Raw genomic sequence first — 14,519 nt, 5'->3', positions numbered from 1 at the left:
CGTAGAAGCCAAAAAACAAATATTGATCAGCTTTATTTGATAGAAAATTGTTTGTTGAGGACAAAGTAAATCACCTGTCTTAAATGTGGAAGATACTAGCATGGCTGTTTTATAATAATTTAGTATGCCTTTGTACAAATCTTCTTATACACAATCTCTGTCACTTGATGCCACCATAAACCCTGTGGAAATTAGTTATTAATTGTTGCATCTGAAGAAACAAACCAGTAATTTTCTGTGGTCTTTTGAGGGGAAAAAATAAAAGACAAAACAAATCGAAACAGAGCTGCATTTTTTACACGCATTGTACTTCTTTTGTGCTGTGTTTGCACGGATTAAATATGGACTTTAATCCAGATTAAGCAGACTCTAATACTGTAATTCTTGTATAGGAAGCATGGGATACCTGTCTATATGCTAGCACTTATAGAATGGCTGTGTAAGCCTCAGGTAAACAAATGAAAATAAACTCAAAATGGCTAAATTTAAGTCAATAACTCTCAGAGCAGTAAGATTAGGAAACATTCAAATAAAGGTGATAAGGGAAAAGAGAAGAATTGTTAAGATACCTGCTTTACTGACCTTTCATAAAATTGAACTCGAAACTTAGGACATCATGCTGTTTTCAGTGTTAGCTGGAGCAAATTCTAGGCTTTATAAAACTAAGTAAGTTGGGATAGTGTGGTGATTGTACAGATGAAAAGAACTTACATGAGTAGGACTGCCCATAAGCACTGTCACAACTCTGTGAGATCCAGGTACAGGTCCTTCCGTTTTGCTTCAGAGACTATGTGGTTGAATGGAGACAGTATTTTACTTGCAATGTAGCTGTGATGATAGGACATTATTCTGTTGTGTTTGTGCCAAGTGCAAGCAAGTTTAATGTAAAAGATTTTGATTGGGCTTTGAGAAATATTCTTGTTAGTGTGGACACAGTTCTGGAGTTTCAGTTATCCTTCTAGTGTTATATGCATGCATGCTAAAAATCCCATGTAATATGGGATTTGAAGTCAGAGTGACATAGTTTCTAAAATTACTGATATCAATTTAATGTAGCAGTTGCTAAGGTTTCATCTTGGTTTTGGTTTGCTGTTTGGTTTTTGTTTTTGTTTTAATTTAATGCAGAACTTAAACACTAAAATTGCAATGCATTACCTGTATGGACTCTGTAGATAAGGGAAAGCTCTTTTCCCAGATGCACCGTTAGGTCACTATATTTCTGTCTTTTATGCTATATACACAGTTGTCACAGTGATAAATACATAAGGTTGAGAAGGGGCATGTTTATAAATCTAAAAGCTGAAGATGCTCAAAATTAAAAAAAAACCCAACCAACCAAACAACCAAAAACCTATCACAGAAGGCTAGAGAAATCTCACAGCAGTCACAAGCCTCATTTTGGACAAAGAATATATCATGTGCTTAAAAATAATTAGATTAATCTTTCTTTGTCATGCTTTTTGGGGGGGGATCACTTAGCTCTGTTTTACATGTGTATTCCTTGAATGTCCTTCTGTAAATGAAGATTTAATTTGGTGAGACTAATATAGTGAATCTGATTCAGCTCACACCTTGCTGACACTGTGAGCCCATTATGGCATTATTACTCTTCAATTAGAGGCATGAAGGTAAGAAATGGCCTAGTAATGAAAGGTACATGCCCAGAGCAGTGTAGCAAAAATTTTAAATGAGGCAAAAGGAAGACAGAATTATCTACTACACTGATATCTATCAAAAGGCCATTTTTCATAAATGGCAACTTTGAAAGAGTCCCAAAGAAGTGTTAGTGCTAAATGTTACTGTGCCATTATCTGCTTATCCAGGCTACAGACTGGAATTTCTCAGATGCAGAGATCTGCAATTTCTGTAATTCTGTGTACTGCATAATACTTGTAATGAAGCAAGGTCAAGCCGTTTGGTATGAGGATATTTGTTTAATTTGTGAGAATAACATCTAAGCTACACTTAAAAATATCTAACAAACATGGAAGTGTATTTGTATTTTCTGCTTTAGTGTTTAATGTGCTTTCAGTTTTGAAAATCAAATACTTATTATCAAATGACTTATTTGTGCTCCAGAAAACAAGTATTTACTAGCATTGGTATAAAATCAATGTAACTATCTTCTGTCATTTAAGCTATTAGAAACTAATTTTGTGTGCCTTTCCAAAATATCCTTTCTCTTGTGAGTAGACTTTTGTGAGACTGACTGTTACAGAATATTAAAGGATACCTTTGTTAGAGAAAATCCTGCCTGCTGTAGGAACATTTCAGTGGGGTTGTTCTGAATTTTCCACACTAAACTAAAAGAATTAGAGGAAGCAGAGGGATAATAACTGTCAATAGGGGGCAGAGTCCATAAAAATTACATATGTATTATCGAATGATTTAATACTGCTTCAAAAGTGTCCTGGGTTCAGAAGTAGCAGTCATTTTTTCTCCTTAGTAGCTGGTGTAGCGCTGTGTTTTTGACTTTCAGCCTGGGAACAGCACTGATAAAACTGATGTTTTTAGTTACTGCTCAAATGTTTAGTCTGACCAAGGACTTTCTGAGTCTCATGCTCTGCTGGGGAGGAGGGGAAGCTGTGAGGAAGCAGAGACAGGACACCTGACCCAAACTAACCGAAGAGGTATTCCATACCACAGCACGTCATTCCCAGTATGTAACTGAGAGTTACCTGGAAGGGCTAGTTCACTGCTGGGTCGGGCTGGGTATCGACGGGTGGTATTATATTCTCTTCCTTTGTTATTTCCCTTATCATTATTATTGGTGGTAGCAGTAGTGGTTTTGTGTTATACCTTAGTTACTGGGCTGTTCTTATCTCAACTTTCAGGGAGGTCCTCCTGTTTCCTTTTCTGCTGAATTAAAGATAAACTCAAAACTGCAATTAATTGATTATTTTTAACTCTAAATTTCATTTTGCCTTCTTTAAATGTTGCCTCTCGCCCTAATAAAGATTTTAGAGAATTTGGCATGCATAAAAATTTATGCATTCCTATTTGTTTTCCCAATTTGTACTTTAAAGGTTTCAGAAAGAATGCCTCTCTTCTTTTTTTTTTCTTTTTCCTGATGGCCAGTAGCTCCCACATCTGTAATGAATTCTTTTCTTTCTGATTTAATACCAAATAACTTGCTCCTGTAACCACTAAAATTCCACTTTATTTCCTCTAGTCCTTAGTTTTAATTTAACCAGTGGATCTGGTAGGGTAGATTCCCCAGGTCCCTGTCAGTCTAGTTGCAATTCAGTCACCAGAGCCACCCCATGGCACTGCCCCCCCACCCAGGGCAGTCTCACTTCCAACGTCCAAACTCCCCATAGCACGCACACCGATCTGCTTCCACAGAAGAAGAGCCCGACATCCCTCCTCCCAGGCTCAAACACAGGAGCTGCTCGAGCTCCCCTCTTTTCCCCCTTGGTTTTCCCTTTTTTTTTTATCTCACAGTTGCTCACCCTGCTCTGCAGGGGCTGCAGATGCTTGCCTCTGCAACAGCACTTCTGGTTTAACCCTTTCTTAACTCTGAATGTGAATGACAATTTGACATGCATAAAAATTTATGCATTCCTATTTGTTTTCCCAATTTGTACTTTAAGGGTTTCAGATAGAATACCTCCTTTTTTTTTTTTTTCTCTTTTTCTTGGTGGCCAGTAGCTCCCACATTTCTAACAAATTCTTTTCTCTCTGATTTACGACCGATTAAGTTGCTTCTGTATCCACTAAAATTCCACTGTATTTCCTCTAGTCCCTAGTTATAATTTAACCAGGGGATCTGCTAGGGTAGATTCCCCAGGTCCCTGTCAGTCTAGTTCCAATTCAGTCACCAGAGCCACCCCATGGCACCCCCCCCCCCCCCCCCCCCCCCCAGGTCAGTCTCACTTCCAGCATCCAAACTCCTCACACCGATCCGGTTCCACAGAAGAGGAGCCCACTCCCCCACCTCTGCCCGACATTCCTCCTCCACCAGTTTCAAAGCAACCACAGCAGCCGTGGCTATAGCACAACTCATCTCTTTCTTTTCTACCTGTTCCCAATTCCTATACACTCTCTATGCTTCCTCCTTCACTCTCGTCCGCATTTATTCAACAACCCCTCAGTCCCATCTGCCAACATGTCTGTTCCCACTTGTTTGCCTGCCCTAGCACCCATCCCACGCTCAAACACAGGAGCTGCTTGAGCTCCCTTCCTTTCCCCCTTGGTTTTCCCTTTTTTTTTCTTCACAGCTGCTCACCCTGCTCTGCAGGGGCTGCAGATGCTTGCCTCTGCAACAGCACTTCTGGTTTAACCCTTTCTTAACTCTGAATGTGAATGTGCTGCTTGTTGCCAGTGACAGCAATCTCTTCCTCCTTATCAGTATCAGATAGGATGGGTGCAGAGGGTGCTCCTCTAGGAGGTAGCTGTGATACATAATTTTCCAACCTATCTTCCTGATTACTGTTTTTTAACTTTAAACACCTTTCCCCAATATCACAGGCTGAACAACATCTCTCCATCTTAACTTTCAGTTTTTCCCTGTCCTTTTCCAAAGCCAAAATTAAGGGATCTGGCAGAGCTATATTAATTTTGCATTCAGTCCCTCACTCCATGTGGTTTCTTAAAGTGAAAAACATATCTGCATACATTACTTCATCCCATTTTCCTTGCCACCTCAAAACAACATTAATTCTAACAATGTATTATAGTTCAGAGTTCCATTTTTAGGCCATTTTTCCTGATCTTCCAAAGTATACAAAGGCCACCATCGGTTACAATATTTTATCAATGTTTTCTTATTTACTGAGCCCCCAGGAGACCCTCCAAGTTCTTTCCAGTGTGCCAAAATGCACCCTAAAGGACTCTTTTTCAAGATCTCTTCACTCTGCTGATTTTCCATTATCAATCTCTCGCTCACACACGGGATCCCACAGACACACTCCACACAGTTACAACACTGGAGACAGAGACTAAAATTCTATCAAACAAACAACAGTTAATAACACAGTTATAACAGTCTGTCACCGATACCAAAATCCTTAACGTAACAAGCCACAAAATAAATCAAATACCAACAAGATCCAAAACCATTTCCACAAGACACCCCCTGCTTCTTGTAGGACCCAAACCACAAGAAGCCCCCTGCTTCTTGTGGGTGTATACCAGTAAAATACAAAACCTTTTCTATAAGACACCCCCTGCGTCTTGTAGGACCCAAACCACAAGATGGTCCCTGCTTCTTGTGGGTGTATACCAAAAGGACGCTAGCAGCCGGGTATACGCCTTTACCTACGAGATTTCCTATCTCGATTTATTGAAGACTTCCAAACCTTGCGTACACTTACCATAACAATCCAATTACCAATTTAGTCTTTATGTAAGATGCCCCCTGCACCTTACTGACCATACAAAAGAAAAGAATACCTTTTATGAAGACGGTCTTTGTCTGCCCCGCAGCGATCCGAATGAGTCGAGGGGTCCCCCTGGGGAAAAATTCCCAAGGGCCCTAGGGAGCCCTGTCCTCAGCGGGTCCTGCAGCCGAGCAGAGAGTGTCCCATCTGGGTCGTCAAATTGATTCAGAGAAAACTCCAGGAACAAACTTGCCAACAAAGTTTTCAAGCTGACAAGCAGGTATTCTTTATTGTGGCACTGGGAGACACGAGGGATAGCTCCTCCTAACGTGTATATCCGTATTGCTACAAAAGCCAACCTTATATAGTCCCTGGGCATACATACATGTTCATGAGGCTACGTGTGGATTACATCATTTTCCATAAAGTTCCCTGCATGCGTACAAAATTGTGGTGGTGGTCTCTGAGGGTCGTTTACTTCTTCCAACAATCTTCATCACTTCTGGCAGCCTTTGAAGCACACGCAGTAGATGCTTATACCAGCTTAATTGGTTCTTTAGCACCAGAGACATAATAATCCTCCTGTCCTCCTACTTATCAGTTAGTTTAACTGTAGACCATCTTGGACACCTGCCATTCCCAGATATTCCTTATCCCTGTGTCCTGTTCTTCTAGACTGTTTTTCTTAACACTATGTCAACTCTAACGATTTATCTTGTACAAGAATTCTCAGTATATTCTCTAGCTGTACTCTATTTTTTTTCTGTGTATCATGCACCTCAGTAATTTTCCATTGCTACTGTTACAAAGCCATCAAACTTAACATTACTTAAAACTAATTCTAAAGGTTTATATATTCCATTTTTTGATTTTGTGCCCCGCTTGTCTCAGTCTCCACTCGATGTTAGGCTTTTGCACTGGCCATATGGGGCTACTAAAGTGTGAGTGGGTCCTACTGATCACTCCGTGGCCCTCCAGTCTATGGATCAACTTATGGATGGGAATCAGGGAGTCTCGGTTGGTGTGATATTGCCACCGGTGCACTGTTGTGATCGCGATTGGTACTTGTTGTTCTTCCACCTTCAGCAACCCCACAACAGAAGGATCCTCTGTTCCCTCTGATCCCTCAACCAGGGTAGGTGGGCAGCTGCTCAATTTCCTCTGTCTCCAAAGCAGCAGTACCAAAAGCCCATTGGTACCCTTTTGGGTCTTTGAAGTACCCTCTCCTGAGGTAGTCTATGCCAAGGATGCATGGAGCCTCTGGACCAGTCACAATGGGGTGCTTTTGCCATTTCCTTCCAGTCAGGCTGATTTCAGCCTCCAGTACAGTCAACTTTTGGGATCCTCCTGTTACTCCAGAAATATAAATGGGTTCCACCCCTTGACAGCTTGATGGCATCAGGGTACACTGTACACTGGTGTCTAATAGAGCCTCATACTCCTGTGGGACTGTTGTGCCAGGCCATCTGATCCACAGAGTCCAGTAAACCCGGTTGTCCCTCTACTCCACCTGGCTGGAGGCAGGGCCCCTCTAATAGTGATCATAAGATTCTCCACTTATATCTTGCAGAAAGGGATTTGTATTCCTTATCAAAGGAGTTGGAGTAAAATCAGCTCTTCCACTCCGTCTGGGAAGATGCTCACCCAAGACTGTAGCAGCAACTTTCTTGGGAGAATCATCCTTGAACCTCTGTTCTCCAATACACGCACCCGTTCCTCCGGAACTGAGGTAGGTTTTCCATCCCACTTTCTCATGTCTTCTTCATGATCCAACAAGCAAAACCATAGGGTGGTCCATGGCGTGAACATCCACTGTCTTCTCTCTCGGGCAATAGGATGCCTTCCGTTAAAAGCTGAGGTGAAGGATGGTACATGTGGGGAGCTGAATAGATCAGATAGATTGTCTCTCAATTGTTTGAACTCTTGGGTCAGGAGATTTTCCATAGCTGGAATGATGGAAGGGGTGAGATTGTCTATGAACACTTGGAGTTGACGACTCACTTCATCCACTGTTGGTGATGCTGCCTCACTCCAGGTCACTTATGACAATGAGTGGGCATATAAAAGAACAGAAACATAGAATAGTAAGGGTTGGAAAGGACCTTAAGATCATCTAGTTCCAACCCCACTGCCATGGGCAGGGACACCTCACGCTAAACTGTGTCACCCAAGGCTCTGTCCAACCTGGACTTGAACACCACCAGCATTCACAACTTCCTTGGGCAACCCATTCCAGTGCCTTACCACCCTCACAGTAGAGAACTTCTCCCTTATATCCAATCTAAACTTCCCCTGTTTCAGTTGTAACCCGTTACCCCTTGTCCTATCACTACAGACCCTAATGAAGAGTCCCTCCCCAGCATCTTTATAAGCCCACTTCTGATACTGGAAGGCTGCTATGAGGTCTCCATGCAGCCCTCTCTTCTAAAGGCTAAACAGACCCAACTTTCTCAGCCTATCTTCATACGGGAGGTGATTGAGTCCTCTTATCATCCTCATGGCCCTCCTCTGGACTTGTTCCAAAAGTTCCATTTTCTTTTTCATGTAGAGGATACCAGAACTGCACACAATACTCCAAGTGAGATCTCACGAGAGCAGAGTAGAGGGGCAGAATCACCTACTTTGACATGCTGGCCATGCTCCTTTTGATGCAGCCCAAGAGGCTTTCTGGACTGTGAGTGCACACTGAATCTGGCTCATGTCAAGTTTCTCATTGACCAATACCCACCAAGTCCTTCTCCACAGGTCTGGTCATCTCTGCCCAGCCTGTAGCTGTGCCTGGGATTGCTCCGACCCAGGTGTAGGACCTTGCACTTGGCATGGTTAAACTTCATAAGGTTGGGCTTGGCCCACCTCACAAGCGTGTCAAGGTCCCTCTGGATGGCATCCCTTCCCTCCAGCGTATCAACCGAACCACACAACTTGCTATTATCGGCAAATTTGCTGAGGGCGCACTCAATCCCACTGTCCATGTCAGCAATGAAGATGTTAAACAAGACCGGTCCCAACACCGATCCCTGAGGGACACCACTCGTTACCGGTCTCCAGCCGGACATCGAGCCATTGACCACAACACTTTGTGTGTGGCCGTCCAGCCAGTTCTTTATCCACCGAGTGGTCCATCCATCAAATTGATGTCTCCAATTTAGAGAGAAGGATGTCTTGTGGGACAGTGTCAAACGCTTTGCACAAGTCCAGGTAGATGACATCAACTGCTTTACCCTTATCCATCAATTCTGTAGCCCCATCATAGAAGGCCACCAAATTGGTCAGGCAGGATTTCCCCTTAGTGAAGCCATGCTGGTTGTCACCAAGCACCTTGTTGTTTTTCATGTGCCTTAGCATGCCTTCCAGAAGAATGTGCTCCAAGATTTTACCAGGCACAGAGGTGAGACTGACTGGTCTGTAATTCCCCGGGACATTGAGCCATTGACCACAACTCTTTTTGTGCAGCCATCCAGCCAATTCTTTATCCACCGAGTGGTCCATACATCAAATTGATGTCTTCGCAATTTAGAGACAAAGATGTCATGCAGGACAGTGTCAAACACTTTGCACAAATCCAGGTAGATGACATCAACTGCTCTACTCATGTCCATCAGTTCTGTAGCCCCATCATAGAAGGCCACTAAACTGGTGAGGCAGGATATCCTCTTAGTGAAGCCATGCTGGCTGTCACCAACCACCTTGTTTTTCATGTCCCTTAGCATGCCTTCCAGGAGAATATGCTCCAAGATTTTGCCAGGCACAGAGGTGAGACTGACTGGTCTGTAATTCCCTGGGTCATCCATTTTCCCCTTCTTGAAAATGGGGCTTATATTACCCTTATTCTAGTCATAGCATCACAGAATAGTTAGGGTTGGAAAGGACCTCGAGATCATCTAGTTCCAACCCCCCTGCCATGGAGAGGGACACCTCACACTAAACCATCTCACCCAAGGCTTCATCCTACCTGGCCTTTAACATTGCCAGGGATGGAGCACTCACAACCTCCCTGGGCTGTCATCAGGAACTTCACCTGACTGCCATGATTTTTCAAATATGATGGACAGTGGCTTAGCAACTTCATTCACCACATCCTTCAGGACCCGCAGATGGATTTCATCAGGTCTCATGGACTTGTGTATGTTCAGGTTTTTAAGATGGTCTAGAACCAGATCCTCTCCTACAGTGGGCCTAGGGTCTTCATTCTCATAGTCCCTCCATCTGCCTTCCAAGACTTGGGTGGTGTGATCAGAGAATTTGCCAGTGAAGACTGAGGCAAAGAACTCATTAAGAACGTCAGCCTTCTCCAAATCCAGGGTAGCCAGTTCTCCTGATAGCTTCCGGAGAGGGCCCACATTTTCCCTAGTCTGTCTTTTATTTGCAATGTAACAATAGAATCCGTTCCTGTTATCTTTCACATCCCTACCCAAGTTTAATTCTAACTGGGCCTTAGCTTTCCTGACCTGTTCCCTAGCTTCCCAGAGAACTTCCCTGTATTCTTCCCAGGCTGTCTGTCCTTGCTTCCACCCTTTATAAGCCTCTTTTTTCCCTCGAAGTTTCCTCAGCAGCTCTTTATCCATCCATGGAGGTCTCCTGCCCCTCCTGCTGCAGATACGAGGATGACATACTCCATTTAAGTTTCTACCACATAGGTCGTGTACATTCAACTGCATCTGGACCTACAGCTACATTCCCAGCATCTGGCCTATGTTAGATCATCTCTGTCTATTAAAATGAGTTGCTCTTAGTTAAAGATTTAGGAATCTTAGGTTGAGAAAATGCAGTCATTCTGAACCTAGACTTTTCTAGCTTCCAGTCCAAGCTTCTGAGATCTTGGGAATGAAGTGTTTGCTTGCTTCCTTTTACTTACTACTTTTTAGTGAAAGCTGCTGATTGACACACGTTTTCAGTCTAGTATGATTTTGGGGTTTGGGGAGTACTTTTGTTTGGGTTTTTTTTGTTTGGTTGGTTTGTTTGGGGTTTTTTTTTAGATCTAGAAAAGCTGTAAGTAGCTATTTTAAATAGGTACATGTATCGTTCAGATGTATTTATAGATTGTGGGTGTAGTCTAGCTAAGTTTCTGGACTTGTGCTTTGACATTCCAAAGTCATAACTCAGTAATATTACAGTGTACTGTGAAAATGTGCTCTGAGACATGGTCATCCATTACTACGAGTCTGTGATCCCATAAGAAGTACAGAGATTAATGTTATATTACAGCAAGGTAGCTTTTACATTTACATATGTAATGAGAGAGGGAGTAGGGGGATTGTAAGTCCTCCATTTCTCTATAATTAATATGGAAGTCAAATGACCTAAAACTGAAGAACATTATCATCCTGGAAAAATGAGCTGTCTTAAGTTTCATTCTTCTCCCCATCATGGTTCATTAATGATGAAAATTCTTTCCAGTGCTACTCTGTACAAAATGATATTCAGTGAGAACAGAGTGCTCATTATGTCCTAAATAATACTTAACTGTACGAACAACCGTACAGAACAAATTTATCTCTGCAGTGAAATGTATGTTCTTTACACTATATGGTTCTTTCACTGTAGTTCATAATAGTGAGATAGCTCCTTTAAATACCTCTTTCCGGTTCATTGTATTCCGCTCCTGAAAAATTACTTGCATGATGGAAAGAACAGTGCTATGTCTGCTTGATTCTGCTTTCTGTCCTGCTCATGCCCTCTTCAAAATTTATTTTGAGAAAGATACAGATTCACAAGCATGATCTGGTATAATACATGATTACTCCACAGGTCAATACTGTTTTTCCTAGCAATTTGCAGTTAAGAATGGTGAGGAGGTTGTATTAGCATCTGTTCATTCCCTCAAATTGATTACAGTTGTCATGGTTTAAGCCCAGCCCGTAACTCAGAACCACACAGCTGCTTGCTCACTCTCCCTCTTCTATCCCCCCTGCTCCTGGAGGGATGGGGAGAAGATTTGAAAGGATGTAAATTCCACTAGGTGAGATAAGAACAGTCCAGTAACTACGGTATAATACAAAACTACTACTGCTACCACCAATAATAATAATGATAAGGGAAATAACAAGGGGAGTTACTTCTCACAGTAGAGAACTTCTTCCTTATATCCAGTCTAAATTTCCCCTGTTTCAGTTTTAACCCATTACCCCTTGTCCTATCACTACAGTCCTTAATGAAGAGTCCCTCCCCAGCATCCTTATAGGCCCCCTTCAGATACTGGAAGGCTGCTATGAGGGGAGAGAATATAAAACTAAAAGGGGAAAAGGAAAACAAACCAGAGTGATGCACAATGCAATTGCTTACCACACGCCGACTGGTACCCAGCCCGACCAAGCAGCGATCCGGGCCTTTCAGGTAACTTCCCCCAGTTTATATAGGCGGCATGATGTGCTGTGGTATGGAATACCCCTTTGGATAATTTGGATAATGTCCTGTCTCTGCTTCTTCACGGCTTCCCATGTCCCTCCTCACTGGCAGAACATGAGACTGAGGAAGTCCTTGATCAGAGTAAACATTACTTAGCAAGAACTAAAAACATCAGTATGTTATCAGCACTGTTCCCAGACTAAAGTCAAGAACACAGCACTGCACCAGCTGCTAAAAGGAGAGAAATGACGGCTACAGCTGAACCCAAGATGGAGCCTGAGTGAGAATTCTCTCAGTTCCTTCAGATCTTCATTTCACCAGTTAAATGTGCTACTTTTTGCTGGTTTGCATAGTGCAGTGGTAGCATTCTTGTAAGCTGTACTTCTCTGCTTCAAATTTCAATGGCAATAATGAAATGAAGCTCACAGGAAGTCAATGTAGTCTAAATAATGTTTTTCTGTAATCCAGGTTTAGATACATACTGCCATGACTTTCACTGAAGAGCTAGCAATAGTCAGGATTCAAGGAAAACTTGTCGTAATGGTTATACGTGAATTATTGTGTGAAGGGTCAATTGCTGAGGTGAGTAGCTCGAGAGAGGATGCCTTCAACACCGGAGCGGAGGAGAGATCAGCGTCCAGGAGCCCCAACTCAGAGCGGCCAGAGCTACCGAGGGAGCCTCAAGTCCTCGACAGGACCCTCCCTGGAGCCGGCAGCTCCTCGGACGAGAGCCGCAGACTCACAGGGGGCGGAGCCAGGATCAGCAGCACCAACCCTGAGTGGTTAAAAACCTGCCCCAGGGAGCGCGAGCGACCAGGAGCGCGGCAGTTTGCGAGCGGGATGGTGAGCACCCGTCCGTCGTATGGCCAAGGCCCGCTCTGGGAGCTCTGCTCTGGCTGCCCCGGCGGTGGCCAGCGTAGGCATCCAGATAGAGCTGATGAGAGGGAAGGCTGCAGTGCAGAGCTCGGAGTGTAGAGGGTGCCTGCACTGGTCTTGTGAGGGAAAGGTGCAGAATGGGCAGGGCTGCACTCGGTGCTCCCTGATGGAGGTCCTCCTGCAGCAGGTGGCTGAGCTGCGGAATGTTAATAATGGGCTGCAAGATGTCAGGGTAGCTGAGATGAAGCAGGGCTGCTTGCTCCAGCCCCAAACTGTGCAGGGGCCTCAAGCTTCCCCTCCAGCTCATGAAGGAAAGAAGGAGGCCACCAACCCGGGAAGTTGGGAATTAGTGACAAAGAAAATTAACAAAAGAAGGAGGAAAAGGACAATTAAAGGCAAGGGGCTTCCTCCTAAATCTGTTGTCATCATGCAGAACCGCTTTGCAGTCCTGCAGGAGGCTAACGAGGAAACGCACTTGCACCACAAACAACTGGATGATGCACAGGTAAAGATCTCTACTGGCGCTACCAAGGAAAAGCAGCGGGTCATAGTAATCATAGAAGCATAGAATAGTTAGGGTTGGAAACGACCTCAAGATCATCTAGTTCCAACCCCCCTGCCATGGGCAGTGACACCTAACACTAAACCATCCCACCCAAGAATTAAACCTGGCCAGGGATGTTAAGGATAACAGGAAGGGATTCTACAGGTACATAGCAAACAAAAAACAGACTAGGGACAACATAGGCCCCCTGAGGAAGCTTTCGGGAGAACTGGCTACACAGGATTTGGAGAAGGCTGAGGTTCTGAATGACTTCTGTGCCTTGGTCTTCACTAGCAAAGGCTCTGACTGCACCACCCAGGTCTTAGAAAGTAGACGCAGGGACTGTGAGAATGAAGACCCTAGGCCCACTGTAGGAGAGGATCTGCTTCGAGAACATATTAAAAATCTGAACGTGCACAAGACCGTGGGGCCTGATGAAATCCATCCGCGGGTCCTGAAGGAGCTGGCGAATGAAGTTCCTAAGCCACTGGCCATCATATTTGAAAAATCATGGCAGTCAGGTGAAGTTCCCGACGACTGGAAAAAGGGAAATATAACCCCCATTTTCAAGAAGGGGAAAATGGAAGACCCAGGGAATTACAGACCAGTCAGTCTCACCTCTGTGCCTGGTAAAATCTTGGAGCAGATTCTCCTGGAAGGCATGCTAAGGCACATGAAAAACAACAAGGTGCTTGGTGACTGCCAGCATGGCTTCACTAAGGGGAAATCCTGCCTGACCGATTTGGTAGCCTTCCATGATGGGGCTACAGAACTGATGCACAAGGGTAAAGCAGTTGATGTCATCTACATGGACTTGTGCAAAGCATTTGACGCTGTCCCACACAACATCCTTGTCTCTAAATTGAAGAGATATCAATTTGATGGTTGGACCACTCGGTGGATAAAGAACTGACTGGATGGCTGCACATAGAGTTGTGGTCAATGGCTCAATGTCCGGCTGGAGACCAGTAACGAGTGGTGTCCCTCTGGGTTTGGTGTTGGGACCGATCTTGTTTGACATCTTCATCACTGACATGGACAGTGGGATTGAGTGCACCCTCAGCAAGTTTGCCGATGACACCAAGATGTGTGGTCCAGTTGATATGCTGGAGGGAAGGGATGCCATCCAGAGGGACCTCAACACGCTTGTGAGGTGGGCTGATGCCAACCTTATGAAGTTCAACCATGACAAGTGCAAGGTCCTACACCTGGGTCGGAGCAATCCCAGGCACAGCTACAGATTGGGCAAAGAAAAGATTCAGAGCAGCCCTGCGGAGAAGGACTTGGGGGTGCTGGTCAATGAGAAAATGAACATGGGCCGGCAGTGTGCGCTCGCAGCCCAGAAAGCCAACTGTATCCTGGGCTGCATCAAAAGGAGGGTAACTAGCAGGTCGAAGGAAGTGATCCTGCCCCTCTACTCTGCTCTTGTGAGA

The 14,519-nt window shown here is 44.1% G+C and overlaps 1 protein-coding gene across 4 annotated transcripts in view; it reads left to right on the top strand.

Annotated features, from left to right (window-relative positions):
* LOC136004311 (sphingomyelin phosphodiesterase 3-like) overlaps window positions 1-14,519 on the top strand; it is an 86,453-nt gene that overhangs the window by 9,318 nt on the left and 62,616 nt on the right. For 3 of the 4 annotated variants that reach the window (XR_010608379.1, XM_065660695.1, XM_065660693.1), the window contains exon 2: window positions 6,892-7,050. The exons of the other annotated variant lie outside the window; for it this stretch is intronic. The gene's annotated coding sequence lies outside the window, so the exon portion shown is untranslated. The remainder of the gene's footprint in view (window positions 1-6,891; window positions 7,051-14,519) is intronic. 4 annotated transcript variants of the gene reach the window in all.

The sequence above is a fragment of the Lathamus discolor genome, chromosome W (assembly GCF_037157495.1).
Source record: "Lathamus discolor isolate bLatDis1 chromosome W, bLatDis1.hap1, whole genome shotgun sequence".
Lineage (NCBI taxonomy): Eukaryota > Metazoa > Chordata > Aves > Psittaciformes > Psittacidae > Lathamus > Lathamus discolor.
Note: the sequence above shows the minus strand (reverse complement) of the source record. Positions and strands in the feature narration are given on the sequence as shown.